Source organism: Nomascus leucogenys, chromosome 22a (genome assembly GCF_006542625.1).
Source record: "Nomascus leucogenys isolate Asia chromosome 22a, Asia_NLE_v1, whole genome shotgun sequence".
Lineage (NCBI taxonomy): Eukaryota > Metazoa > Chordata > Mammalia > Primates > Hylobatidae > Nomascus > Nomascus leucogenys.
This window is the reverse complement of record NC_044402.1, coordinates 28,403,994-28,429,919: the sequence shown is the minus strand read 5'-3', so window position 1 is coordinate 28,429,919 and position 25,926 is coordinate 28,403,994. Positions and strand designations below refer to the sequence as shown.

The 25,926-nt window shown below is 45.7% G+C and overlaps 1 protein-coding gene and 2 pseudogenes across 7 annotated transcripts in view; 2 read left to right on the top strand and 1 right to left on the bottom strand.

Moving 5' to 3' along the window:
• TMEM63C (transmembrane protein 63C) overlaps positions 1 to 25,926 on the top strand; it is a 150,936-nt gene that overhangs the window by 46,238 nt on the left and 78,772 nt on the right. For 3 of the 7 annotated variants that reach the window (XM_030804037.1, XM_030804036.1, XM_030804034.1), the window contains exon 1: positions 20,259 to 20,513. The exons of 1 other annotated variant lie outside the window; for it this stretch is intronic. The gene's annotated coding sequence lies outside the window, so the exon portion shown is untranslated. Of the gene's footprint in view, positions 1 to 20,257; positions 20,514 to 25,926 lie in introns of those variants that run through there. 3 more of the 7 variants (XM_030804040.1, XM_030804039.1, XM_030804038.1) reach the window with 2 other exon arrangements.
• LOC100596725 lies at positions 3,965 to 4,752 on the top strand (annotated as a pseudogene).
• Positions 11,380 to 12,250, bottom strand: LOC115832510 (annotated as a pseudogene).

Genomic DNA, 25,926 nt, shown 5'->3' with positions numbered 1-25,926 from the left:
CCAAGGGAGCATCTTGGAAGGACAGGAGAAGCGGAATCAGGGAGCCCAAGTCTAGACCCTGATGATTTCCTGATATCCTGTTTCAATTCCCAAACATCCTATATTTCAGTTCTTTCATTTTCACTTTCAGAGATTCCAACATGTAGAGATTCATGTCTTTGTGTCTTTTGAAAAATGAAATATTTAAAACAAACAAAAATATATAAAAAAAACACATCAAAAATCCATGCTCTTTATGGCTCAAGGTTGTAAAAATAAAAATAAAAATAAAATCCATGCTCTTGCCACCAGCATACAAAAACATTAAATTATCTTTGATGTATTTCCTAATCCCCTCCTCCTACCTTCCCTCAAGAGGCAACCACTCTCCTGAACCCTGGCATTGACTATGCATGGGCACTCTTTTTAATTTTTTAAATATGTAAATAAATCTGAGAGGAAAGTTGAATTGCTTTACAGCGATTTGAGTTCCCGTGAAGGGCTTTTGGATACTCTGCCAGGGTGTAGATGACGTCTGAAGAGGCTACAAGGGAACCAGAGAGAAAAAAGCCTGATGAAAGGAACAGAGCCTACATAATCGGTGACAATATCAACTGGAATAATATACATGTAATTAGACTTGGGGGGCATGAACTTTTTTTTTTTAAATAATGGCTAAATTGTTTTAATCCAAAATAATCTAGGAATTATTAGAATTACTAGGAATTAATAAGAGAGTTTAGCAAAGTTGCTGAATTAAACAATCAGTATATAAAAATCCACCAGCCTGGGCAACATAGCAAGACCCAATCTCTCCAAAAAATACAAAAAAAATAGCTGGGCAAGGTGGCATGCACCTGTTGTCCCAGCTGCTTGGGAGGATGAGGTAGGAGGATCTCCTGAGCCTGGGAAGTTGAGGCTACAATGAGCCAAGATCGCACCACTGTACTCCAGACTGGGCAATGGGAGTGAGACCCTGTCTCAAATAAATAAATAAAATAAATTAATAAAAATAAAAATCAATTGCACCCTATATAGCAGCAACAAATAATTTGAAAATGAAAAAAAATTCAATGTATAATTTATATAATATAAATATATTAGAATTTGGAAATAATTTTTTAAGGGCTATGCAAGACCTTCATAGAAAAAATTATAAAACTTTACCATATTCCTGGTATACCAATACACCATATTCTTGGACTGGAAGATTTAATAATTTAAGGATATCAGTTCACACCAAATTACTTATAGATTTAATCCAATCTGAGCCAAGATATCATCAAGTTTGTTTTTAGAACTGGACAAGCTGATTCTAAATGCAAAGAGCTAAAAAAAGGACAAGATACTCTAGAAGTTGAACAAGGTAGGACAACTTGCTCTCTCAGATTTTAAGTTTGCAGTAAACTTACAGTAATGGTGGTTTCAGGCATAGACAAATAGGCCAGAAGATGAGAAAGCCCAGAAACAGACCCACGTATTCAGACAGTTGACTTATGACAGAGGTGGCGCTGCAGAGCGGTCAGGAAAGACAGTATTTTCAATAAATGATGATGAAGGTCCGCAGGTAAAAATTGAAATTGGATCCCTATCGCCCATATACACAGAAATCCACTCCAGGTGTGTGTGCATTTTTTTGTTTTGTTTTGTTTCGTTTTTGTTGTTGTTGTTAAGACAAAATCAACATGAAATTCACCAGTTAAACACCTTTTTTTTTTTTTTTTTTTGAGATGGAGTCTTGCTCTTGTCGCCCAGGCTGGAGTGCAGTGGCACCATCTTGGCTCACTGCAAGCTCCACCTCCCAAGTTCATGCCATTCTCCTGCCTCAGCCTCCCGAGTAGCTGGGACTACAGGCGCCCGCCACCACGCCCGGCTAATTTTTTTGTATTTTTAGTAGAGATGGGGTTTCACCGTGTTAGCCAGGATGGTTTTGATCTCCTGACCTTGTGATCCGCCCGCTTCGGCCTCCCAAAGTGCTGGGATTACAGGCGTGAGCCACCATGCCCGGCCGTATCCAGAATATATATTTTTTAAACTCTTACAATTCAGCAATAAAAAGACCACCTAATTTTTAAAAACAAGCAAAGGACTTGAATGGACGTTTTCCCAAAGAAGATATATAAGTGGTTAATAAGCACATGAAGAGATGCTCAACATCATTAGTCATTAGGGCAACAGAAATCAAAACCACAATGAGATGCCACTTCACACCCTCTAGGATGAACACAAAATGGAAAATAACAGGCGTTGGTGAGGATGTAAAGAAACTGAAACCTTCATACATTGCTGATAGGAATGTAAAATGGTGCAGCCACTGTAGAAAATAGTTTCACGATTCTCCAAAGAATTAAATATAGAATTACATATGTCCCAGCAATTTCACTCCTAGATATGTATGCAAGAAAATTGAAAACATGTTCAAACAAAATGTGTACATGAACGTTCAAAGCAATGTTATTCATAACAGTCAAAAGGTGGAAACAACCCAAATGTCTATCAACGAATGAATAAACAAAATGTGATATATCTATACAATGAACTATTATTTAGCCATAAAAAGGAACGAAGTACTGATATGTTGTACGACATGGATGAATCTTGAAAATGTTATTCTAAGTGAAAGAGGCCAGATACAACAGGCCCCATATTGTAGGATTCTGTCTATACAAAATGTCCAGAATAGGTAAATCTATAGAGGTAGAGTGTAGGTTGTTCACTGCTAAGAAGTGGAGTGTGGGGTATGGTCATGGTGGCAGTGATAGTGAAGGAGGGACTGAACTGACTGCTTCATGGGTGTAGGATTTTCTTTTTGGGGTGATGAAAGCATTCTGTAATTATTGGTGATGGTTTCACAACTCTGTGAGTACACACACAAAAAACACTGAATTGTATTTTTTTTAAGTGGTTTAAGGCCAGGCGCGGTGCAAGACTCCATCTCAAAATACACATATATATATATTCTCAAAAAATATATATATATTTTCTCTCTCTCTCTCTCTCTCTCTCTCTCTCTCTCTCTATATATATATATATATATATATATATATATTTTCTGGATACTAGTCCCGTATCTAATATGTGTTTTGCAAATATTTTATTCCATTCTGTGGGTTGTCTCTCCTGAGAGTGTCCTTTGATGCAAAAAAGTTTTAAATTTTGATGAAATTCAATCTATCAATTTTTCTTTCATTTCCTGTACTTCTGGTGTCATATTTAAGAAAACTTGTCTAATTCAAAGTCACAAAGATGTATACATATGTTTCCTTCTTAAAGTCTCAGGGTTTTAGGTCTCTTATATTTAGGACTCTGATATGCTCTGAGTTAATTTTTTGATATGGTATGAAGTAGGGGATCCAAATTAATTCTTTTGCATATAAATATTGAATTATTTCAGGACTATTTGTTGAGAAGACCATTCTTTCCATCATCAAGTGGTCTTGTCACCCTTGTTGAAAACTAACTGACCATAGATGTATGGGTTTATTTCTGGGTACTCAATTCTATTTCATATAGAAACGGAATTGAGATTATACCACTACCACATTGTTGCAATTACTGAAGCTTTGTGGTAAATTTTGAAATTGAGAAATGTCAGTCCTTCAACGCTGGTTTTTTTTTTTTTTTCCAAGACTGTGATCGGCATTCAGGTGTCTTGTAATTCCATATAAATTTTAGAATTAGCTTGTCTATATCTACAAAGAAGTCAGCTGGAATTCTGATAGAGATTGCACTGAATCTGTATATCATTTTGAGGAGTATTGTCATCTTAAAAATATCAAGATTCAGGCTGGGAAACATGGTGAAACCCCATCTCTACAAAAAATACAAAAATTAGCCAGATGTGGTGGTCCCAGCTACTTGGGAGGCTGAGGTAGGAGGATCACTTGCACTCAGGAGGTTGAGGCTGAAGTGAGACATGACCAAGCCATTGCACTCCATCTTAGGCAACAGAGAGAGACCTTGTCTCAAAAAAAAAAAAAAAAAAAAGAGAGAGAGATGCCAACATGGCAGTGGTTGGCGCTGGTGGTTCCACCGCGGCGCTGGGTCCAGGGGCGGTTTCCGCGGGTGCGTTGGAGCCGGGACCGCGAGTGCGGCTCACAGGCGCCTGAAGTACATATCCCTAGCTGTGCTGGTGGTCCAGAATGCCTCCCTCATCCTCAGCATCCGCTACGCCCGCACGTTGCCAGGGGACCGCTTCTTTGCCACCACTGCTGTGGTCATGGCGGAAGTGCTCAAAGGTCTCACCTGCCTGCTGCGGTCTTCGCACAGAAGAGGGGTAACATGAAGCACCTGGTTCTCTTCCTCCATGAGGCCGTCCTGTGTGCAGTATATGGACACACTCAAGCTCGCAGTGCCCTCTCTCATCTACACCTTGCAGAATAACCTCCAGTATGTTGCCATCTCTAACCTACCAGCTGCCACTTTCCAGCCTTCCCCGAGGTGCAGCCAAAGCTGTAGGCTCTGCCTCTGCCTCCGCCTCTGGGCCCTGCGTTCACCAGCAGCCTCCCGGGAAGCCACCACCACCGCAGCTGTCTTCCCACCGTGGAGACCTCATCACGGAACCCTTTCTGCCAAAGTTGCTCGCCAAGATGAAGGGTTCCTAGCCGCTGGGACTGAAGACATTGGCCTGGCCCAGCTGGGACCAAACTCTGATCAGTATTAGGGGTAGGATGAGGTAGACACTGGACTCCCTGTCCCCACGACCCCCGCCCCACACAGGGCCGACATGACTAAGCTCTCTCATGACCCACCTCAGCTCAGGCCCCCAGCACCTGCCAGTTCCACACTATCTCTTAGCTGAGTTTTTGCAAATAAAATGTGTTGTGCAAAAAAAAAAAAAAAAAAAAAAAAAAAGTCTTCCAATTCATGAATATGGGATGTCTTTTATTTATTTCTGTTAAAAATTTGTTTTCAACAGTAGTTTTCAGTGTGGAAATCTTTTTTTTTTTTTTTTTTTTTTTTGAGATAGGATCTTGCTCTTGTCGCCCAGGCTGGAGTGCCGTGGCGCAATCTTGGCTCACTGAGACCTCTGCCTCCCGGGTTCAAGCAATTCTCCTGCTTCAGCCTCCTGAGTAGCTGACCTCAGGTGATCCTCCCTCCTCGGCCTCCCAAAGTGCCAGGATTACAGACGTGAGCCACTGCGCCCAGCCTCAGTGTACAAATCTTATACTTACTTGGTAAAATTTATTCCCAATTATTTTATGTTTTTCAATGCTACTATTAATGAAATTCTCAATTTTATTTTTAGATTTTTCATTACTAGTGTATGGAATTACAACTGATTCTTGCACACTAAAACTTCACTAAACTTGTTTATTAGCTCTAACAGTCTTTTCTTGTAGATTTTTTAAGGGTTTCTATATATAAGAGTATGTGATCTGCAAATATAGTTTTACTTTTTCCTTTCCAGTCTGATTGTCTTTTATTTATTTATTGACTAATTGCCCTAGATAGAATTGCCAATGCATTGTTGAACAGAAGTGGCAAGAGCTGACATCCTTATCTTGTTCCTGATTGTAGGGGGAAGGCTTTCAATCTTTTATTATTAAGTAGTATGTGAGCTGTGGGTTTTTCATAGATGCCTGTTTTCGACTGAACTGTATCCCTCCCAAATTCACGTATTGAAGCTCTAACCCACAATGTGATTGTATTTGGAGACAGGACCTATTAGGAGGTAATAAAAGTTAAATGAGATCATAAAGAGAGGGCCTTAGCCTGGCTCAGTGGCTCACTCCTGCAATCCCAGCACTTTGGGATGCCAAGATGGGCAGATCACCTGAGGTCAGGAGTTCAAGACCAGCCTGGCCAACATGTGAAACCTCGTCTCTACTAAAAATACAAAAAATCAGCTGGGCATGGTGGCATGTGCCTGTACTTTCAGTTACTTGGGAGGCTGAGGCATGAGAATCCCTTGAACCCAGAGGGCAGAGGTTGCAGTGAGCCAAGATCACACCACTGCCCGCTAGCCTGGGTGACAGAGTGAGACTCCATCTCAAAAAAAAAAAAAGGATCTTAATTAGTTAGAATTGATATCTTTATAAGAAGAGGAAGAGAACCACCTGTGGTGGCTCATTCTTGTAATCCCAGCACTTTGAGAGGCTGATGCAGAAGGATAAGTTGAGTCCAGGAGTTCAAGACCAGTCTGGGCAACATAGTGAGACCCTGTCTCTACAAAAAAATTTAAAAAATAATTATCCAGGTGTGGTGGCATGCACCTGTAGTCCCAGCTACTCAGAAGGCTTAAGTGGGAGGGTCATTTGAACCCAAGAGGTTGAGGCTACAATGAGCCATGATCTCACCACTGCATTCTGGCCTGGGCAACAGAGTGAGACTTTGTCTTAAAAAAAAAAATGAAAAGAAAGAAGAGGAGGAGACACTAGAGATATCTCTGTCTTCACATGAGCACAAAGGAAAGGCCATATGAGGACACAGTGGGAAGGCAGCTATTTACAAGCCAGAAAGAAAGGCCTCACCAGAAATAAACCCTGACCTTGATTTTGGACTTCTAGCCCATAGAACTGGAATAAAATAAATGTCTGTTGTTTAAGTCACCCAGTGTGTAGTATTTTGTTATGGCAGCCCACACAGACTAATGTAATGCCCTTTATAAGGTTGGAGAAGTTCTCTTCTACTCCTAGTTAGTTGAGTGTTACGGTTTGTTTTTTTTTTTTTGATCATGAAAGAGTATTGGATTTTGTTAAATGCTTTTTCTGCATCAGTTGAGATGATTATGTGTTTTTTTCTTTTAATCTTTTAATATAGTGTAGTACATTGATTGATTTTTGTCTGTTGAACCATCTTTGCATTCTGGAGATAAATCCCACTTGGTCATGGTATATAATCCTTTAAATATGCTGCTGGATTTGGTTTGCTAGTATTTTGTTAAGGATTTTTGCATCTATATTCATAAGGGATGTTGGTTTCTTGTTTTCTTGTCTTGTGATATCTTTTTTTTTTTTTTTTTTAGAGACGGAGTCTCGCTCTGTCACCCAGGCTGGAGTGCAGTGGCACGATCTCAGCTCACTGCAAGCTCCGCCCCCAGGGTTCACGCCATTCTCCTGCCTCAGCCTCCCAAGTAGCTGGGACTACAGGCGCCTGCCACCACGCCGGGCTAATATTTGAATTTTTAGTAGAGAGGGGGTTTCACCATGTTAGCCAGGATGGTCTGGATCTCCTGACCTCGTGATCCGCCCGCCTCGGCCTCCCAAAGTGCTGGGATTACAGGTGTGAGCCACCATGCCTAGCCAGTCTTATGATATCTTTGGCTTTGGTACTAGAATAATACTGGCCTCATAGAATGAGTTCAGAAGTGTTCCATCCTTTTCTTTTTAGGGGAGGTGTTTGAGGAAAACATAGTGTTGACTGTTTAAACACTTGGTAGGATTTGCTAGTGAAACAATCTGATCCTCTGTTTTTCTTTGTTTGAAGTTTTCTTTTTTAATTTTAATTACTGATTCAATCTCTTTACTTGTTATTGATCTATTCATGTTTTCTATTTCTTCTGAATTAAGTTTTGGTAGCTTATGTGTCTAGGAATTTGTCCATTTCATCTAGGTTGTGTAATTTGTTGGCGTACAGATGTTCATAGTATTCTCTTATAATCTTTTAAAATTATTATTTTTATAAGGTCATTAATAATGTTTGTACTTTCATTCCTAATTTTAGTAATTTGGGTCTTCTCTCTTTTTTTCTTATTCAGTCCAGATAAAGATTCTCAATTTTGTTGAAGTTTTATTGTTTTAAATTTTGTTGATGTTTTCAAAACACTAACTTTTGGTTTTGTTCATTCTCTCTATTGTTTTCTGTTCTCTATTTCATTTATCTCCACCCTAATCTTTATTATTTCCTTCTTTCTTCTTGTTTTGGATTCAGTTTGTTCTTCTTTTTCCAGTTTCTTAAGGTAGAAGGATATGTTAGTCACTTGCAACCTTTGTTTTTTATTACGTTGTTGACATTTACAACTATAAATTTCCCTCTAAGCACTGCTTTTACTAAATCCAATAAGTTTTTGCATGTTGTATTACAGTTTTCATAGATCTCAAAATATTTTCTAATTTACCTTGCAATTTATTCTTTGACTCATTGGTTATTTAAGGGTGTGTTATTTAATTCCCATATATTTATAAGTTTCTTAGGTTTCTTTCTGTTATTGATTTCTAGTTTTATTCCACTGTGGTCAGAAAACATATTTCTTATGATTTTAATCTTTTAAAATTTATTGAGACTTATTTTGTGATCTGACTTATACTGGAGAATGTTCTATGTGCACTTGAGAAGAATGTGTATTTTGTCGTTGTTGAGTGGAGTTCTCCATAAATATCTGTTAGGTCTAGTTTGTTTATAGTACTCTTCAAGTCTTCTATATCTTTGATGATCTTTTTTTTTTCCTTTGTCTTTTTGAGATGGAGTTTTTACTCTTGTTGCCCAGGCTGAGGTGCAATGGCACAATCTTATCTCACTGCAACCTCCACTTCCTGGGTTCAAGTGATTCTCCCGCCTCAGCCTCCCAAGTAGCTGGGATTACAGGCACCCGCCACCACTCCTGGCTAATTTTTGTGTTTTTAGTAGAGACAGGGTTTCACCATGTTAGCTAGGCTGGTCTTGAACTCCTGACCTCAGGTGATCCGCCCACCTCGGCCTCCCAAAATGCTGAGATTACAGGTGTGAGCCACCACACCTGGCCTCCTTGATGATCTTCTGTATAGTTGTTCTGTCTATTATTTAAAGTGGAATATTAAAATCTGCAACTGTTGTTGTTTAGTTGTCTATTTCTCTCTTTAATTATCTCAGGTTTGGCTTCATATATTTTAGGGCTCTGTTGCTGGGTGCACATATCTTTATAATTGTTATGTTTTCTTGATGGAGTATCCCTGTTATCATTATATAATGTCATTCTTTGCCTCTTGTAATAATTTTTGTCTTAAAGTCTATTGCTTCCAATATTAGTATAGCCACCCCCACTCCCTTTGGTTACTGTTTTCATGGTATACTTTTTTCCATCCTGTCATTTTCGGCCTATTTGTATATTTGAATGTAAAGTGAGTCACCTGTAGTTAGCACATAGTTACATCATTTTTAAAAACTCATCTGCTATTATCTGCCTTTGATTGGAAAGTTTAATGCATTCACATTTAAAGTAATTAAGGAATGACTTACTTCTGCTGTTTTTCTATTTGTTTTCTGTGTTTCATACCATTGTTTTCCTTATTTCCTTCATTACTGCCTTCTTTTGTGTTAAAGATATTTTTTATTTGATTTTATTTTACTTTATTTGAGACAGGGTCTTGCTTTGTCACCCAGGCTAGAGTGCAGTAGCACAATCTCAGCTCACTGACACCTCCACCTCCCAGGCTCAAGTGATCCTCCTGCTTCAACCTCCCAAGTAGCTGTGACTACAGGCACACACCACCGTACCAGCTTAATTTTTGTATTTTTGTGGAGATGGAATTTCACCATATTGCCTATGCAGGTCTTGAATTCCTGGGCTCAAATAATTCACCCACCTCAGCCTCCCAAAGTACTGGGATTACAGGCATGAGCCACCATGATTGGCTGATATTTTCGAATATACTATTTAATTTCCTCATCTTTTCTTTTACTATATATTTTTAGTTATTTTCATAGTGGTTGTCCTGAGGATTAAAATTAATGTTTAGGGTTTGTTGTTCCTGCCTGTTGTAGTTGTTGCTGTTTGTTTGTTTAGTGCCTTTTCTGAACTAATTTTAAAAACTCTGTGTGTGTGTGTGTGTGTGTGTGTGTCTGTGTGTGTGTATGGCCACAGAAGTCTCTGTTCCATTAGCTTCATGATCAGCTAGTGATTGGACAGAGATTTCCTTAAATACCTGGGACAAAAAAGAGTAAAATTATCCAGTCTTTATAGATAAGTCTGTGTGTGTGTGCTGGGACATGCCTTCAGAGTTCAGTTAGGCAGTTTACAACTCTGCCTTAGTCTTCAATTTCTTCTTGCATAGAGACTGAAGGTTATGCAGAGGTGAGACCTTAGGGCTTTCTCAGGTTTTTCTTGATCATGCACTTGTCCTCTACATTCCCAGGAATATGTCAGGGCTTTTCAAAATCCTTATTTTGAATAGAATCTCACAAAGTGCGAGAGGAGACATCTTCCTGGAAAGGGATTCTGGATGAATAGATAACATTTAGAGGTTTTTAATAGATTACCTGGTTCATGATCTGTGAGTGAACTGAAGGAGAATGACTGACCCCTCAGAGGCAGCTGCCACGTTACAGTGATACTGACCAAAGTAGTAAAGAAGTAAGGAAGCAAGTCTGAAGAAGGGAAGAGGAAGTTTTCCTAGTACTACTTCCATACCATGTGTTTCTTATGGGGCTGGAGTATGAAAAGGAGGGTTGCAGAATGAGGTGTATCAAAACCATCTGGAACCAACTTGTCCCCATCCCAGGGAACCCTCATCCACAGCTCCAACTTGCTCAGGCAGTAACCAAGATGGAAATTTTTTTTTTTTTTTAACATTCGGCCCCTTTCTTTATTGTAATAGTTTATCTGAAAGTACACAAAAATTAATAAATTGCTTTTACTATGCAATTCTGAAATATCAGGTCTACTGCCTTCAATTAAAAAATTAGTAACTACTTTTATGACATTAAGGTCCAGTCATCATTTGTAAAGACAGTATCAATTGAGACTTTTTGGCACTTCCAACTAATCCATTGTAAACAATTATCAATCTTAAAAACACAGCTCCAGTAAACGTGTAGTTACACTGGGTACAGATAAGGAAGTACAAGGCCGGTATGATCGCTTATGCCTGTAATCATAGCACTTTGGGAGGCCGAGGCAGGTGGATCATATGAGGCCAGGAGTTCAAGACCAGCCTAACCCACACGGCAAAACCCTGTCTCTACTAAAAATACAAAAAGAATTTAGCCAGCCATGGTGGTGCTTGCCTGTAATCCCAGCTTCTCGGGAGGCTGAGGCATGAGAATCAGAGAATCACTTGAACCCAGGAGACAGTGGTTGCAGTGAGCCAAGACCATGCTACTGCACTCTAGCCTGGGTGACACAGTGAGTGAGATTCTGTCTCAAAAAAAAAAAGGAAAGTACAAGAAGCTCACTGGCTATGCTAAACCAAATAAATGAAAAGAAGCAAAACTGATTTTTTTTTTTTTGAGACAGAGTCTTGGTCTGTCACCCAGCCTGGAGTGCAATGGTGCGATCTCAGCTTACTGCAACCTCCACCTCCCGGGTTCAAGCTATTCTCCTGCCTCAGCTTCCCTGGTAGCTGAGACTACAGGCATGCGCCACCACGCCCGGCTGCTGGGGTTTCACCATGCCGGCCAGGCTGGTCTCGAACTCCTGGGCTCAAGTGATCCTCCCACCTCGGCTTCCCAAAGTGCTATGATTACAGACATGAGCCACCGCGACTGGCTGCAAAACTGATTTTACACTGTGGGTTTATACAAATAAATAAACAAAATCTTTTTTTCTATATTTTTTCTTACATTTGTTATAAAAATAACAGAATGCTTCATTTTATTCACTTCAATAGGACAAAGTTCTTAGGGAAAGATTGAAAAGAGCTGATAATCAAACTCCCAAATTTTATGCTTATTTCTTTTCTAGTGCTATCAATCTTCTGACATTTAACATAGGCAGGAAAGCGTTCTCGGTAAATTGAGCATTTGAGTCTACAAATGTCTTCAAGCACTCTGGCAAGTTACATATATCCCATTGCTTTTGGTTGCCCATCTCTTCTTTGCGTCAAACCCCCATGCGAGTTTCTTCTTTTTTCGGGCAGCCCTGTGAATTTTTAGTCTCCGTTTTTGGCTTTTACAAACTTGTGGCAGACAACTGCTTTGACAATTTTTACGCCAAGCTCTTGAGTAGCTAGCTGGTTGCTGACTTCCTCAGCCTTCTCAATATTACACTCCTCCACAGCCTGCTCTGTCCTCTTTTCGAGGCCTTCTCAACGGTTTTCCTTTTAACAGGGGGGTCAAACCTATCATTGACTCCAAAATACTGAATAAGCTCCTTCCACTGGACTGCATTTGAGGACTTTCAATTCCACATATCTAAGGACATTCCAGAAGGACACTCTGCTTAGGCATTTACATTTTACTCTGTTTCACTTTTTGCTTCATCTTTTGAGAAATCTATGATTTCTGCTTTTCTGATGCTCCCATCCTCCTTATCTTCCTGTAAATTAAGCCCAGAGCTCTCCAATGTAGCTTCATCTTCAGAGTTTGACTCAACATCACTTTCATTTAGGCCAGGAGGTACCAGCCCACTCAACATCTTTTCTTCTGGATGAAAGGATGCAGCTGCCCGGCAGCCATCTTAAGACCCTGTCAACCAAAAAATTTTTTAAGAAATAATTTTTGTGTGAAATCATTGTTGTGTATTATTTCAGTGTTATGTGGGCTTTGTATAAAATAATGTGGACATTTTACTTCTATCTCTATGCCCTGGAACAGTTTAAAATGATTGAGTTCTTGCTTTACCATCTTTTTCTTTTTCCTTTCTTTCTTTTCTTTTCTTTTTTTTTTTTTTTTTTTTTGAGACAGGGTCTCACTCTGTCGCCCAGGATGGAGTGCAGAGGTGTGATCTTGGCTCACTGCAACCTCTGCCTCCCAGGCTTGAGCAATCCTCTCACCTCAGCTTCCAGAGTGGCTAGGACTGCAGGTGCACACCACCATGCCCAGCTAATTTTTGTATTTTTTAACAGACGGAATCTCACTATGTTGCCCAGGCTGATCTCAAACTCCTAGGTTCAAGCAATCTGCTAGCCCCAGCCTCTCAAAGTTCTGGGATTATAGGAGTGAGCCAATGCACCTGGCCTATATTTTTCAACTAATTAATTAATTTTGGAGGAGACAAAAAACATTCAAATCATACCACTCACTAATAAAAAACTGGAAATAAAAACAAATGCCAAACAAACCAGGAAGGATTAATTTATGGCATAGTCAAACAATAGAGTAATGAAAATGAATAAACTCCAACTGCATACCACAGTGTGGATGAATCTTAAAAAGACAATGTTGAGGCCAGGCGTGGTGACTCATGCCTGTAATCCCAGCACTGTGGGAGGCTGAGGCAGGCAGATCAACTAAGGTCAGGAGTTTGAGACCAGCCTGGCCAACATGGTGAAACCCCATCTCTGCTAAAAATACAAAAATTAACTGGGCATGGTGGCGCATGCCTGTAATTCCAGCTACCCGGTAGGCTGAGGCAGGAGAATCGCTTGAACCTGGGAGGCAGAGGTTGCAGTGAGCCGAGATTGTGCCATTGCGTTCCAGCCTGGGCGACAAGAGTGAAACTCCATCTCAAAAAAACAAAACAAAAAACCAATGTTGAGTTTTAACAGCCCAACATGAAAGTATATTTATACTCTAATTCTATTAATGTACACTCAAAATACAGACCAAACCAAACCATATTGATTAGGAACGAATAATCAGGTGGTAAAAGTACAAAGCAATGCAAGGAAAGAATGAAGTCAGGATAGGGCTATCTCTGCGTGGGGAAGGGACCGAAAGAGAAAGGGGTGGATTGGGAAACAATACAGGGAAACTTCTGGTGATAATGTTCTATTTATCGACTTAAACAGTGTCACTACACAAGAGTTTGCTTTATGATTTTTTATTATCGTGCTCATTTGTGTATGGTATATGCTTCTCTGTATATGTATTATATTTCACAAAGTTAATAAAGCTTATACAACAAAGAAAAGGTTCATTACTGAAAACAGACACTAACTCCCAGGGGAAGGAGTACAACGGAGCTGATTTCAAGAGCCTGGACATGAGGCCCTGAAGAGGATATCTTCACTTTGTGGCCCAGAAGAAACCCATATTTCTGCCTCATGAGTATCATCTTGGGGAAGCAGGGGAGTTCTATAGCCTCAATAAAATATCAATGCAAGGACCCGTGTGTGTGTGTGTGTGTGTGTGTGTGTGTGTTTTGTTTTTTGTTTTTTGTTTTGTTTTTGTTTTTTTTTTTGAGACAGAGTCTTGCTCTGTCGCCCAGGCTGGAGTGCAGTGGTGCGATCTCGGCTCACTGCAACCTCCGCCTTCCGGGTTCAAGTGATTATCCTGCCTCAGCTTCCCGAGTAGCTGGGATTACAGGCGCCTGCCACTGTGCCCAGCTAATTTTTGTATTTTTAGTAGAGACGGGGTTTTGCCATCTTGGCCAGGCTGGCCTCGAACTTCTGACCTTGTGATCCACCTGCCTCTGCCTCCCAAAGTGCTGGGATTACAGGCGTGAGCCACTGCACCCAGCCGACCCATTTATTCTTTAAGGATCTAATTCTGCAGGGCATCAGCCAGGCTCAAGATAGAATTGAGGTGAGGCTGTGCAGGCTTCAACCCCCAGTCTGAAAACGCTCAGTTGAGCTCAATCCTGGGTGAAGAAATGATACCAGAATCCCAGAGTTCCAGCACAACACAGTGGTGTTTCTTTTGTGATGTCATCAACACCTGCTTCTGACCTCACCCGCCCAGAAGTTTCCAATATCATTAAGTGATAGTGGCGGTGGATAACAATGGCCTCCTACCAGCTGTGAATTTCTTGTCTTCCAGGGGAGAAGTACTAGTAAAAGAGATTGCTGCCGGCTAAGACTACCCACCGGTGGGGTCTTGGTGAGTGGGGCCCAGTCTGAGGCCAGGGGTAAGAGAGGGCAGAGGGGCCAGGGTTGCCCCAGAAGAAGGGAGGCCTGGATTCTCTTCTGTGGCAGGGCTGAGTGATCATAGGGCCTGACTTCTCTGCTGGGGAACTCTGGCTTCCAAGTACAGACAGGGATGTGTGTCTAGACCTAAGCCTGAGGTCTTCTTCTCTCTAGAAATCCACAACCCTGTGTCTGGTTAGGCAGAGGACACTGGAAAAATGGTTTTCCATTCCAATACATTTCCCCACTACTTTCTGCACAGGAAATCAAATTCCCTTCTGTCTGGAAAGGCAGATGAGAGCATGTGATAGGAGCTGAGCTCCCAAAATGTATCCACTTTCTTAGAGAGTTTTTATTTGGCTCTTGGGATCAGGGATACCCTAGAGTATGTGGCTTGCCACTTAAAGTATAAATAGTGTCTTGGCTCTGCCTTGAAAATACTGTCCCTGTCAGTGGCATATGTTTACATTCTGGGTCCTGTAGTAAAATCTGTGGTCTAACTCCCATCATCTCCAAGCCCATGGCCCCCTGCTTACCCTCTGCCTAGCAGCCTCACCCAGCACCAGGCCTTGGGGTGAGAGGGACACTGGTGTGTGGCTTTCACTTCCTGCCTTTTCTCTCTCATTTTGATTTTTCCTGAACATCTCACCTGGGCACTACAGAAAACCCATGTACATTTGTGTAGGCTGTGCACAGCTGTGAGGTTTTTTATTGTTATTGTTGTTTTTGCAATTACAAACAATTCTGCAATGAGCATTCTTGTGCGTGTAGGTCTTTGTGAGCTTGAGTGTTTATGATGGAAATTATTTCTAAATAACAGAGGCAAGTTCCCAGGGCCACCACAGGCCCAACAAAACTATGAGGGTTGGGTCCCTGCAGTTGTTCACTGGGCTGGTTTAAGATCTCAGACAATTTCACTGATCAATCAATACAGGCAGTCCAACTTACAACGACTCCACTTACAATTTTTTGACTTTAAAATGGTGCAAGAGCAATATGTATTCAGCAGAAATCATACTTCAAGTATCCATACAACCACTGTTTTTTCACTTTCAGGATTCAATAAATAAAATCATCTAACACAAAGCCCATTTTATAATAAAGTGTTGAAATATGCAACATTTTATTATACAATGGGCTTTGTGTTAGGTGATTTTGCCTAACTATAGGCTAATGTCAGTATTCTGAGCACATTTAAGGTAGGTTAAGCTATGATGTTTGGTAGATTAGGTGGTGTGTTAGTCCATCCTCATGCTGCTGATAAAGACATACCTGAGACTCAATAATTTATAAAGAAAAGAAGTTTAATTGACTCAGTTCCACATGGCTGGGGAGGCTTCAGGAAACTTACAATCATGGTGGAAGGGGAAGCAAACACATCTTTCTTCACATGACAGCAGGAAGAGAAGTGCTGAACAAAAGGCGAAAAGCCCCTCCTGAGTAGCTGGGACTACAGGCGCCCGCCACCACACCCGGCTAATTTTTTTGTATTTTTAGTAGAGACGGGGTTTCACCATGTTAGCCAGGAGGGTCTCAATCTTCTGACCTTGTGATCCACCCACCTCGGCCTCCCAAAATGCTGCGATTACAGGTGTGAGCCACCACGCCTGGCCTTTTTTTTTTTTTTTTTTTAAATCGTTGTTCTCTCTTCTCTTGCTCTTGACTTTTGCCCTTTTCACTGTGCTGGCTTTCTTATTAGTCCTTTCTCCTTCTAACATGCTCCTGCTCATCTGCTGTGGGTTTGAAAATCAGGAAAGTGGCTTCTCCTTTAGGCTATTGGTTCAGCTGCTGCAACAGAGACCAGACAATAGTGACTTTACAAGGTTATTGTTCTCCCGTGAGAAAAATGCAAGGTGGTCAGCATTCTAGGGCACTTCTCCAGGTCATCTTGTGACTCAAGTTCTTCCTGCCTTGACGCTTGACTGTCTCTAGGGAGTTGTCCTGGTCAGCATCATCAAAGCTGCCCTCCCCTCCACCCCATGTCCACATCCCAGTCTTCACAAAGGGGAAAGAGGAAGTAGAGAACAGCCAGCTTCCTTTTAAGGATGTGGCCCAGAAATTAAACCTATTACTTCCACTCATATCTCACTGGCTAGGACTTAGTTAGTACTTCCACCTGGCTGCGAGGGGTTCTGGGATATGTGGTCTCTAGTAGGGGAGCCATAAATCCAGGTTTTAACCTTGGGAGCCCTACTGCAAAAAGGAAGAGGGAAAGAAAAGGGGCTCTTAGCAGTCTCTGCCACACTGGATCTGTTGAAATTTTGTGCGGAGTAAATAAAGGTGGGCACCAATTGAAGACACAGGTGATCTGCAGAAAAAGCCCCCCCCTCCCCTCCTCTTCCCTCCCCTGCCCTCCCCTCCTCTTCCCTCCCCTGCCCTCCCCTCCTCTTCCCTCCCCTGCCCTCCCCTCCCTTGCCCTCCCCTCCCCTGCCCTCCCCTCCCCTCCTCTTCCCTCCCCTGCCCTCCCCTCCCCTCCACTACTCTCCTTTCTGATGTAGGTCTCTCTATATTGCCCAGGCTGGTCTCAACCTCCTGGCCTCGAGAAATCCTCCTGCCTCAGCCTCCCCAGTGGCTGGGATTACAGGTGTGAGCCACCACACTTGGCTTCCATCCCCCTTTTCTGTACCTCTCTCTCTCTATTTTTTTTTTCTTTTGAGATGGAGTCTCGCTCTGTCGCCCAGGCTGGAGTGCAGTGGTGCCATCTCAGCTCGCTGTAAGGGTTACTCAGAGTCCTTTTGTTTCTTTTATATTGTTCTGAATTATGTTCCCAGACCAGACATTGGAGGTTAACAACGCAGTCATGAAGACAATAACAGGCATAATCTTTCAGATTTGACAACTCAGGCCAAAGGCACTCCCACCCCAATCCACAAGTGAGAGCATGATAAGTGTTTTCCGTGTCACAGACCAGAAGGGCCTTTCTTTTGAAAGCCTGTTATTCATACCCATACACCTTTACTGAGAAACTTCTACAAGCTGACACTCATCTAGGTGGTTGATTGGGACATTGGAGTCATCTCTTTCCCCACCACACAGCCCACCTGGCATCTCCATGGGTTCTCCTCCTTCCATGGGTTCTCCTCCCTTCCTTCCCTTCCCTCCCTTCCTTCCTTCCTTCCTTCCCTTCCCCTTCCTTCCTTCCCTTCCCCTTCCTTCCTTCCTTCCTTTCTCCCTTTCTTTCTCTTTCTTTCTTTCTTTCTTTCCTTCCCCTCTCCTCTCTTCCCCTCCCCTCCCCTCCTCTTCCCTCCCCTGCCCTCCTCTCTCCTCCTCTCCCCTCCTCTCCTCTCCTTTCTGATGTAGGTCTCTCTATATTGCCCAGGCTGGTCTCAACCTCCTGGCCTCAAGAAATCCTCCTGCCTCAGCCTCCCAAGTAGCTGGGATTACAGGTGTGAGCCACCACACCTGGCTTCCGTCCCCCTTTACTGTATCTTTCTTTTTTTTTCAAGACGGAGTCTCACTCTGTCACCCAGCTGGAGTGCAGTGGTATGATCTCAGCTCGCTGCAACCTCTGCCTCCTGGGTTCAAGTGATTCTCCTGCCTCAGCCTCCCAAGTAGCTGGGATTACAGGTGCCTGCCACCACGCCCGACTAATTTTTGTATTTTTAGTTGAGACTGGGGTTCATCATATTGGCCAGGCTGGTCTCGAACTCCCGACCTCAAGTCATCTGCCCGCCTCAGCCTCCCAAACTGTTAGGATTACAGGCGTGAGCCACCACACCTGGCCTCTCTTTATGGCATGTCCTTGATGCTTATCAGGTTTCTCCTCTAGGAGGTGGAGTGGGTTGGATATGGGCTTACAACAGCTTCTGTGATGATGAAGCAGAGAAGGAAAAGACAAACTGCTTTTGTTGAGAATTTAGGCTGTCCCACCAGACTGTGAATAGCATAACTACAGCAACAACAATGAATATTTGCAGAGCATTTATTTTGTATGCGGTATTTCATTTAATCCTCACAATCACCCTTTAAGCTTATGATTATTGTTTTTCCCCATTTTCCATATGCCAAAAAAAAAAAAAAATAAGCACAGAGAAGTTAAGTTCCACATTTAGGTGGCCCGGCTGGGACTGAAATGCAGGCAGCTAGCGTTCCCAGCACTATTCTTGTATTGATCTGGTTTGTTTTTGTACCCGCCAGCCTTTATCCTAGAAGAGGAGAATAAAGGTGTCAGAGCAGAGGGGTCTGAGACCCCAACTAGCCCAGCCCTCTCAGAATTACAGATGAGAGGGAAAAACAAAGAGAGATCAAGTGAGCTACCCAAGGTTGCACAGCATTATAGCCGCTAAGCAAGGGCTGGAACCTAGACCCTGATGCCCTGTTGCCACTGCAGAATAGGTGTTCAAAAGTCTTCCTGTCCCGTGAATGAAAAAGATAATGAGTGGGCCGGCGGGGTGGCTCACGCCTGTAATCTCAGCACTTTGGGAGGCTGAGGTGGGCGGATCACGAGGTCAGGAGGTCGAGACAATTCTGGTTAACGTGGTGAAACCCTGTCTCTACTAAAAAATACAAAAAAAAAAAAAAAAAAAAAATAGCTGGGCGTGGTGGCGGGCGCTTGTCCCAGCTACTCGGGAGGCTGAGGCAGGAAAATGGCGTGAACCCGGGAGGCGGAGCTTGCAGTGAGCCGAGATCGCGCCACTGCACTCCAGCCTGGGCGAGTGAGTGCATAATGGATAGACTTTGACAGAGTCTATGTGGCTCACCCTTGGGTCTTCGTGGGGTGGTTGGGTCATGAGAACCAGGGGGTCAGGGGAAGAGGGAGATGACCAGGGTGCACCAGCCTGGCAGGATTGTGTGGAAGGGGGTGCTGTGCTGCTGGTTATGGGGAAATCAACCCATAAAAGCATAACCAGCCTTTGACCCCCTCCTCTGGCACCTCATGACCTTGTGTTCACATGGCTTCCTCTATGGCCTTCTTATCATATTGCTAACAGCCCTAACTGGTGAAAGGGAGTCGCTTTCAGAGAGCATTGGGCAGTGGCTCCTTTCCCATTAGCTATTGTACTGCAAGTGCCAGATAATGTCGATGACATAAATGTGCCTAGGCCCCTGCCTGGGAGGGAGAGGCTCTTTACTACTGCCGCTTGTTTTGCACACTGATCTTTGGGGTTTGCAAACACTGGCACCTGTCCTCAGGGTCAAAACCAGTGTCTATAGCAAAGCGGGCAGGAGTTTGATGAAACTCTGAGACCTGCAGGAGTGTGGCCCACCGCAAACTGGAAATGACCCAGCCCACTCCCTTGGGCCTCTCTAGTGGGGCTGTGGCCAATTGTAGATCACTCCTTTGCTGGGGAAGAAGGAGTCTGGGTAGCAGCTGGGTACCAGCCACTAGGCTGGTGCCAGGACCTGGTCCTTGGGCGGGGCAGAGGGCTACCTTTGTGGGAGTGGGGTGATTTTTCTTGCTTCTGGCTGATGGGACTAAGGAGACTGGGAAAGGGGACATGCCTCAGGGAGGGCGAGGGGAGGTGGCAAAGGAGCTGCCAAGGCCCAATGCATCAGGGGAGCTGGAGCAAGCTGGAACCAGGGACCGGCAGCCTTGTGCGTTTGAGATGGTAATTTGCAGATGGTTCCTAGTAGCGATAGGGTCTCTGAGGCGGAGCCTGGGTCTTCGCGTAGGATCCGCCAGCCTGGGTTCCCCGGCAGGTCAGAGCAGCCTTGGGGCGGGGCCAAGGTTGGCCTCTGCTTGGGAGGAGCCAGGATGCCTCTCTCGCAGTGATGCAGAGGGGAATTTGCTGACAGTCCCTTGCCAGGTGGGGCCGGCTTCGCCCAGCCGGCGAGGAGGAGGACCCGCTGGCAGTCTCCTCCCAGGTGGGGAGCGTGGAGCCTGTCACTGCAGCCTGGCGGCCTGAGCGCCGAGCCTGGGGCTGGGGCCGCGGTGCTGAGGACGCAGATGTGGTGAGCACGCGACGAGGGTGCAATGACCGGGGCTGGTCGGGCCGGGAAGAAGGGGCGCAGGATCCAGGTCCCGCACGGGGAGGGGGCGGGGAAGGATTGCTTGTTTCTGTGCTTTCTGAGACCTTGCATTGGGAGGGATGGGGGTAGGGGAGACTGCGCCACAGTCCCTTGCCACGCTGGCTGCCTCTAGCTTGTACCCAGGAAAGGGTGGCCTGAGCCGCCCACCCGGGAGGGCGTGGCTTTAGTAGACGGGTCTTAACTGGGTGGGGGGAACGGAGGGGGGTAGGAGGTTTGATTGGGGGGTCCCCCGCCTCCTGCCTGACAGCCAGGTGGGAGTTACCGCTCGGGGCTACCCTCTCCCCCACCCAGGGATTCCCCGGGGCTCTGCCGCCCACTCTCTGGGCTGGGACGGGAGGGGGCAGTCTGCTCCGCCGTTATGGGTTATGACAACGTCACTGCTGCGCTGCTGCCTGGCGGGCTGGGCTCCTGGGCCCCCAGGGGAACAATGCCACCCTTTCCCCATGTGCTTCCAAAGAAGGACTCTTGCCTCCCTACTCGCCCTGGTCTTGAGAGAGAAACGTTGTGTTTGGATGAAGGCCCTGGGGAAACTGAGGCCCAGGGTTGCTATGGCTTGACCAAGGTCACTGAGCAGGCCCTACAGAGCTGGCCTCCCAGGCACTGCCTTCACCGAATGCTCTCTGGAGGGGCGGGGGCCCTTCTTCCTCTCTAGACCCCCGGACCTCTCCCTACCCCAGCACCCCATTTCCTCATCCCTGAGAATACAGGGAGTTGCAACTTCTGCATGGAGCTCCAGGGTATCATGGGTGTAAGCAGCAATTAGATTGTCTGGGGACAGAAGAAAATTGCTCACGAAAAACACTGAACTGAGCAGAGAGGGTGTGAGCCTGTGCTGTTCTTGTGGGTTCAAGGAAAGAATGAGAGTTGGCTTTGAGGAGAGGGCCTGTGCTGATGGGGACGAGGAGATGAACTTTCTCCTTCAACAGCCTGCAATGCTCCAGGAAGACATGGTTTCCCTCAAGAAAGGGTCCATCTCTCAGCACCACCCTCTGTTGTTACCTCATCCTCATTCTCTCTCCTGCCCCTGTCCCTGGGAGAAATGGGCTACATTCCCTCTATTGCCCTTAGAAGTGAACTTTCCCCTTAGAAGTGAATTCACCTTGTTCTTCTCCCTGGGACAGATGACCTTCCCTGGAGGGAAACTGAGGCAAGGAGAGAGTGACATTTTAGAGCCGGAGCCAGATGAGGAAACTGAGACATGGAGAGTGGAGTGAGTTCTCCAGGTCTCTTACCTACATGCAGGTCTCCTGACTCCCCAACCACCAAAGGGCAGACTGGAGGGGCCTCCTCCTGTCTTCTCTTCCCACCCCACAGTCCCAGCGCTGAGAAGCTGAGGCTGCAAGGGCCTCCTGATGGGTGTGGAGGAGGTCGGTGACAGGGAACAGCACCAGCATTTTCTCCTCCTTTAAGATATGTTTTCTAGTTTCTTGGGAAGGAAGTAGCTTGAAGAGGGGAAGTGAAGTCTCTTGGTTACCTTCCCATCATGCCCCCACAGGGATACACAATTTCTGTGGGCCTATCGGAGCCAAAAACAGGCATCCCTCCTGCCTGAGTGCCAGCAGCTGTGAGCATAGCTGGGGCGTGGGGATCCACAGGTGGAGGGACTTCAGTTATCTCCCTGACAGCATCTCGGGATGGGGGGTTTGGGCCAGCACTGGTTTACTCCGAGTGAAAGGAGTTGCCATGTGCCTGGCTCATGAATTGCTCCTTTTCAGACACCCTCTGAGCACAGTGCCCCTGAAGCTGGACCCTGCTGGCTTCACAGGAGCCTTGAGTTGCATGATGTCCACCAGGAGCTGCTGGGGTGACCTGTGGGAAGGGATGGGGTTCCCAGTAAACCAGATGGGAACCAGCTGCTTGTGGGGTGACATATAGCACCAGAGAGGAGAGGGCCCACCATACTGGAGGGAAATCACATGGTATGTGTCCCTCCCAGCTAGCAGAGAAAGGGTCAGGCCTCAGAGAGGCCCCCTGGTGAGAACCAGACTTAAAGAGCAGAGAGCCTGGACCGAGTGCCTCTATTGGCAGGCACTCTGCCCTCAGCTTCTCTACCTGATAGCTAGGCATGAAAACACCTTCTCCAGATGGGTGGGAGGGCTTTGGAAACTTGTCAAGTGTTTATTACAAATGGGAAGTATTATTCCTGGAGTCTCTGGTCTAGGTGGAAGCCATCTGTTTCCTGCCTTGATGGGGGAAACATGGTTGTTTCTTCTTCAGAGGATGCTCTCTCCCTCTGTGGCCAGCCTAGGGCATCCTTCTAGGCTGGGAAGGCAGGTCAGCCCTCCCCAGCCCACTTCAAGTTGTGCTTGGGGCCTTGAGGAGTTTCCTCCCCCCATCCCCAGCTGCCCATTATATTTAACATATTTAACAGGATGTTCACCCCTGTAAAATGCGAGTGTCTAGTGGCACTGTGGAGCTTCCTACAGGCCTGTACCCTCCCCACTGCCTCGACTCTCGAATCCCATGACCTCTGCTCTGATTCTTCCTGGGAAGCGGCAGGTGGAAGAACCATAAAGATAATGGGCATAAAGTGCTGGGAGCTGTTTGCACAGAGCGTCCAGTTTGCAGGAACCCACGTGGTGCTCAGGCCATGGGCAGGCTCACACTGGGAAAGGCTGTAATGAAAGTGCTCAGAGGACGTGCTCAGCTTCCAGTGAGATCAGCAGCTTTTAGTGCCCTGTTTTGCCTGAGGTGGGGCCCCAATGCTCACTCTTCTTTCCTCTTGTGGGAAAGCAGTGGTTTTCACAGCTTACACATCAGCATGGGTGGTGTAAATGGAACTCCACATTCTTGCCCATGAGTTGGCTGGTGCAACTCCTGCAAGGTAGGGTTACAGGAGGAGCTGAGATGAGAACGTGGGCAGCTCATGAAGTATGGTGTGTCCTTGCTCTAGATCTGTCTGCATCGCTTAGGCCCAACCGAGGGTGGCTCTTAAGAAGAACAACGTGTGGCCAGGACTCCATGTTCTGTGTTTCTAGGGCAGGATATGTACTCAAGCTGCCACATTCCTTGCCAACACCCCTGGGGCTGGGGCTGAGACATGCAGAGGCTGAGTGGGCGGGGAAGGGGCGCCTCATTGTCACCTCCTGCCTCCTTCTAGTCATTAGTAATGCTCCCCAAAGGGAAACTGAAGCATAGACCTGCTTAGAAAGCTAGGACTAGGACCCAAGTGTCCTGGGCTCCCACCTTCTGCTTTTCCCAGCCTTCCACTCTGCCGTTTGCCATGAGCACCCTCAAGATGAGATGGGAAGAGCTGGGCTGGAGGTGAGTGAGTCATGCCCAGCCCTGTGCCTGTAGACCTTCATTCCTACCAAGCCAGGGCCTCTGGTGTCCTTAGAGGATCAGAGGCAGAAAGACCAGCTTCCAACAGGAAACCAAACTGTCCCCTCCCCATTACTGAGTGGCCTGGCCAAGGAAAGTCCTGGAGACAGAAGCCTTCTCCTCACTCTGGCTGAGTCTTCTCAGAGTTGTGCCCAGCAAGGTGCATGCTGGCCTCAGGCCATGGAGTCTCGGCAGAAGAGCAAGTGACCCTAAGGTCTCTGGAGAGATAGGTGGGCAAGACGGAGCTGTGGCCAGTCCACTGGGATATGGCTGTCTGTTGGGTTTTGGGTGTTGAGGCCTCATTGCCTTGGGGTGTCTGAGTGGCAGTGATTTGGCCATAGGCTAGAAACGCTACAGAGGGCAATGGAACATGCACCCAGGGCCCTGTGGGGAAATCAATCCTGCTTTGATGGGGGACATGGAAGCACAGAGGACCTGTCACACATGGACACGCTGCCTGGGGGAGTGCTTGGGAGCTGTGTTCCCACCTGTTTCATTACCTGCTCACTTCACTTCCATGAGTCTTCCATTTGCAACATGGTGAAGCAATCCCCTCCACACAGAGCCATTGGGAGGATGAATGGGAGGAAGCAGAAAGGTGCCCAGCTTGGTGCCTGGTGACCAGGAGTCCCCTTCTTTCCATTTGCTTGTCCCTCTGCCTGCTGAGTGGCCAGCTGTCCAGGGACCCCTGGGATGGCGACCATGTTTTTTGTTGTTGTTTTTTTTTTTTTTTTGAAACAGAGTCTCGTTCTGTTGCCCACTCTGGAGTGCAGTGGCACTATCTCAGCTCACTGCAACCTCTGCCTCCCAGATTCAAGCGATTCTCCTACCTCAGCCTCCCGAGTACCTGGGATTACAGGTGTGCGCCAACACGTCCGGCTAATTTCTTTGTGTTTTTGGTAGAGACAGGGTTTTGCCATGTTGGCCAGGCTGGTCTCGAACTCCTGACCTCAGGTGATCCGCCCATCTCAGCCTTCCAAAGTACTAGGATTACAGGAGTGAGCCAACGTGCCCAGCCAGACCATGCTTTTTTGATGACACCAAAGAATGTCCAACAATGGCTGACCAACAATGTCGACTGCTTCAGGCACTGTTAGAACTGAACGGTCCCCTTCAAAAAGACTTCAGGCCATGCATGGTGGCTCATGCCTATAATCCCAGCACTTTGGGGGGCCTAGGAGGGAGGATTGCTTGAGCCCAGGAGTTCAAGACCAGCCTGGGCAACATAGAAAGACCCTGTCTCTACAAAAAAGTGAAAAAATTAGCCAAGCCTGTAGTCCCAGCTACTCAGGAGGCCGAGGTGGGAGGATCACTTGAGGCCAGGAGGCTGAGGCTGCAGTGAGCTGTGATTGCACCACTGCACTCCAGCCCAGACGACAGAGCAAGACCCTGTCTCAAAAAACAAAACAAAACAAAAAAACAAAAAGGCTTCTCACATCCCTGAGGACCTGGCAGAGGGGAAATCTTCTCAGAACCAAAGGAGTGTGTGTGTGTGTGTGTGTGTGTGTGTGTGTGTGTGTGTGTGTGGTGTGGGCAGGGAGTGTCCTTCCATACAGTGAACAAGCTGTTGCTGGACAAGGGATCCTTCCTTGGCTGGCGCCTCCTGTGCCCGGGCATGTCAACTAGGCCTGGCTTGGGGAGACCTTCTCAGGCAACAGAAGAACAACAGCCTGAACGATGAGCCTGGCTTGAGGCCCTGGAGCCACTCAGCAGCCTCATATTCTCTGTCATTACTCTTTAATCCTCTCCACGCCTTGGGAGAGAAAGCAGGTCTGAGTCACCCGCTCAATAGATAAGAAAGCTGTGGCTTGAGAGGTTGTGACAGCTGCAACCACACTCACACACCAAAGCAGCAGAACCCAAACTGGGGCCGTGGCCAGTCTGTGTCCAGGGGAGCCATCTGTGTGCTGTCCTCCCAAGCACAGCTGACACATCCTGAGCTCACCTCTTACTGCTGGGGCTGGTGGTTTTGCTGAAGTTGCTTGAGACAAAAGGACTTGGAAGAGAAGGTCGT